This window comes from Mustela putorius, unplaced genomic scaffold (assembly GCF_011764305.1).
Source record: "Mustela putorius furo isolate JIRA1106 unplaced genomic scaffold, ASM1176430v1.1 tig00000832_pilon_pilon_pilon, whole genome shotgun sequence".
Classification (NCBI taxonomy): Eukaryota; Metazoa; Chordata; class Mammalia; order Carnivora; family Mustelidae; genus Mustela; species Mustela putorius.
Genome location: NW_025421491.1, coordinates 8,554,772 through 8,559,575, shown reverse-complemented (window position 1 = coordinate 8,559,575; position 4,804 = coordinate 8,554,772).

The window sequence follows — 4,804 nt, the reverse complement described above, 5'->3', positions numbered from 1 at the left end:
TGTATAGAGTCACAGCAACTGAAAAAATGAAAATGAAATATGGTATTGATCACAAAGTTATCCTGCAAAGAATAAGGAAATTGAGATGTTAAAGGAGAACAGAATTTTATCCATCACAATATGAATCTTCGCGGACTAAAGTTTAAGTAACAAGATTTTTTTTTTCTTTATAATTCTAATTTTTAAGGAATAATCCTGCACAGCATTCAATATAATATGGATAAGAATTTAGGGATCATCATTCATTTGTGTATAAATTTTGATGAAAATCATCAGAGAAGATAACATCTCCAAAGTTTAACAGAAAAATAATGAACACAAGATGAGCTGATATTGTATAATGCAACTTTCTTTCTCAAAGTACATAGAATATTTTGTTAAGTCATAAACAATCTTCAGAAAACTTGTAATATATTGCTTTTTCTACCATGCTGTATGCATTTTTCACAGTCATTAATAAAAATAAAGCAATAAAACAAATAAAATCTAAAGACTAACATAGCCTATATTAATATATCATTTTGAATTTGAATGTCTTTCCCTTGAGCTAGATATTTTAAAATCCTTATCAGAGCAGCTAAAAAATATTACATAAAAATTTAACAGTTTTGTCCAGAAATCTTTCAATTCTTGACTGCCATTCCATTTTCATTAGAATATGTTTAATAATCCATTTTAAAAATTGAAATACATTGCTTTTGAACACACATGTAAACAAATTTCTTCCTTATTTTGATATAACATCTATAAATAAAATACAAGGCTCTTAAAACACTGTGAGCTATGCTTCCAGGTCTCTGGAAGTGGGACATCAGGGAATTTCACCAGGTTTAGAACAAATAAACGAGTGATCTAAGTGTTAAAAAAAAATCCCAAAGCCAAAAAGATGTCAAAGTACTTTTTCTTGAACTGAACCTCCTTTCTTCAAGCTTGCATTTAATGAGCTTCCAATAGAATTTAAAGAATATTCAAGAAATTTTGCAGTTTACCTTCTCTTAAGCATTTTTAAGAGGAAAAAAAGGAACAAAGCCACAAACAAAACTCATCCTCACTGAAATTATCAGCTTAAGTATATGCTGAAATTCTCATTTCATCAGTATCTACTCATCATTTGAAGATAATAACACTGGAAAAGACTATAAATTAGATATATCTCAAGGATATGTTTTGAATTCATACCAATAATGTATGAGTAAACTATGAGAACCAAAATTTATTGGACCAAAGCTGAAACACAGGTCTAAATGTGTAAATGCTATTCTGAATTGCTAAGCATTCCTTTTTTTTTTTTTTACACTTTTAACAGTGACGTATTTGTGTGTATGTTATTATTTATATTTTCTATGCATATGTTTTTATATGTATCATATCTGAAATTTACGTAAATGGGGGCCTTATTTTTCTATGACTTGAAATATTTGTTCCATATTATGTTTTAAAGATAAATCTATGTTCAATTATGCTTTTATTTTCACAACTATATTAATATTTCATTGTGCGAATGTAACACCATGTAGTTGATCATTCTAGTATGTATGAACATATTACATGGTTCCCAGTACACATATGCAACAATTATTGAGTAAATATGTTATGGGGAAAAGTTATGAATTATAAGATATTGGCATGTGGAACTTTATCATTTTAACAGTTTTTTTCTAAGGTACTTTCTTTAGATTTTATTAAGTGACTGGCAGTCCCTGTTACTCCATAAGCTCATTGTCATTTGAGCCATTAGACCTGTAAGCTGTGTTATTCTTTAAATAAGTACCATCATTTCACTGACTGAGTTTGAATTTCTCTGATCACTAAGTAAAATGAACTTATTTTTATTTTTTTACATAAGCTATGAAAGTGCATATGCAGACAATTTGCATGTCTAAAAAAACCTTGGATCTTTTTTGTCTTTCTTTTAATTTGGAGGACTTCTTATTTTATAATGGATGACAACTATTTCTAGTCATATTTGATGGATGTCTTCTACCTGATTGTAGCTTGAATTTTAATTCCCTTTTACTTCCTTTTGATACATGTTATTTTAATTTTAATAAATACTTGCGTATCAATGTACTATATTTACATTACTGTATTTATCTGTATTGTATATATGTGTATACATGTGTGTATACATATATATAGTCAATCTTCTTTATTCATGCATTCAGTATTTGTGAATTCACCTACTTGTTAAAAATTTATTAGTAACCCTAAAATTAGCAGTCAAAGTTCTTCCAAAGACTTCCAAAGTCATGTGTAGACATGTGCAGAGCAATGAAGAATTTGAGTCACCTAATGCATATGTGCCCAGCTGAGATCAAAGAAATACTCTCTACCTTCTTGTTTCAACTCTCATACTGTAAGTAAATGTTCAGTCATGGTCTTAGTGCCATGTTTTTCACGTTTTTATGTTGGTTTCTCTGTTTAACCCTGCCCCAAGTGTGTGGTGTGTAGTGCTTAAGACACTTCCAGTTTCCTGAGAGCAAGAAAGCTGAGATGTCCCTTAGGGAAAATAGCATGTGTTATAAAGCTTTGTCCAGCCATGAATGATGGTGCTTTTGGTCACAAGTTCAGTGTTAACAAATCAACAGTGTATATTCAACAAGATGCCTTTAAACAATAAGATGTCTTTAAACTTTAAACATAAGACAAAGCTGTATATTGATTGATTGATGAAAATGTCATGATCAGAGTTTCAAAGAGGCCTCACTCTACATTACCCTCAGGAGCAGTATGCCCTACTTTAATGTTCATAAAGACTTTATAGAACAGGAGCATCTGGTGGCTCAGTGGGTTAAGCATCTGCCTTCAACTTGGCCATGTTCCCAGAGTCCTGGGGTCTAGCCCCACACCTGGTTTTCTGCCCAGCAAGAAATATACTTCTCCCTTTCCCTCTGCCTGCCCCTCCACCCACTTATGTGCGTGCTTGCTCTCTCTTTCTGTCAAATAAATAAATAAAAATTTAAAATATTTGGGATAAAAAAGACTCCACAGAACATTACTATGGCAAAAAATGAATATATATATATATATGGCAAAAGCAAATGTGATGGAGTCTTGAGACATTTAAGTATCCAGAAGCCTAAGGGTGTCTATATTTTATACACCAGTACTCCTTTTTTTCAAAGAAGATTTTATTTATTTATTTGACAGAGAGAGAGAGAGAGAGAGAATAAGCAGGGGGAGCAGCAGAAGGAGGGAGAAGCAGACTCCCCACTGAGCAGACAGCCCAACGTGGAGCTGGACCCCAGGATCCGGATCATGACCGGAGCCGAAGGCAGATGCTTAGCCAACTGAACCACCCAGGCACCCCTGTACATCTATACTCATTTATAATGATTAATAAGATTAGTTTAAGCACGTTTATATCATATATTGATGGAAATTTGTGTGTGTGTATGTGTGTGTGTATTTCATGTCTTTTTAAGTGTGGAAATACTGGTCCCCCACATCCCAGTCAATAGTTATTAAAAAAAAACTAGGTACACCTGGGCTGCTCAGTTGGTTAAGTGGCTGCCTTCGGTTCAGGTCATGATCCCAGGGTCCTGGGATCGAGCCATATCGGGCTCCCTGCTCAGCAGAGAGCCTGTTTTTCCTTCTGCCTACTTCTGCTCTCTATCTCTCTGTCAAATAAATAATTTAAAAAAAATCTTTAAAAAACCATTTTTTCCAAATAAATACATATTCAACATCATATTTCAATATACAAGAACCCTTGCTGATATTATGACCAAAACACCTAAAGAAATCACTTCCTAAAATACGGTACATAAAGCTATTTAGTATGAACTCCATTTCTCTTCATTTATCAAAATTCTGTCCTTTTCTAGAAGGAAGCAGTTGACAGTATTCCCTGGGGTTATTCAAGCAGAACAGTATCTGAAGCCACATGAAAAATAAATGTACTTATCCAAGTGGATAATATGGCAAATGCATGTTATTTATTACATCAATTAATTCTTGAATCAACAAATATGATAAAATGTCTTCAAAGGTACACATCTATAGAGCCATGCACAAACACATAAGTCCAAAAGGAAATCTTATGAAATTGACAAAGATAACTCAGTCCAGAAGAGTTATTTTACATGAAATATCTTTGAATAAATAATACAGAAGCTAGAGTTGTTTGGTTTTATTGTATATCATAGATCTTCTCTTTGAGTTAATCAAACATACAGTCAATTAAAAAAAAAGTTCCTTTAAGTATTCAGAATTTTCTTGTAATTTTATCTTCATGAAAAATATTCAATTGGGGCAGCTGGGTGGCTCAGTCAGTTGGTGTCTGACTCTTGATTTTGGCTCAGGTCATGATTTCAGGGCTGTGGGATCAAGCCCTGCCTCAGACTCTGTCTTGAGTGTGGAGGCTGCTGTGAATTCTCTCTCTCCTTCTCCTTTTGCCCCTCCTTTTGTGGGAGCTCTCTATCTCTCTCAAATAAATAAATTAATGATTGAAAAAACAAAAACAAAAACACATTCAATTAGATATCCAAATGGGAAACTGACCCTTAGAGAATCTAAGAAATTTCATCAAATTACCCAATGGAAAGTATAATGTGGAAATTTATGATCATTTCTGTCACATTACAAAATTTGCATTCATCCCGCTAAGGCAGGTTACCTCGGAATTCATTGAAATGCAAGATTTGCAGTAGATAACTTAACTTCCTTGTAAAGCATAGTACTCTCAAATTGAATTATGTTTGATGAAGTATTGCAAATAATTCCTTCTTGTGACACTTTAATTTTCTTAACATATCTTCAGTCTAAAGGGTATTAGCATAAGAGTTAACATTTTCATCTTACA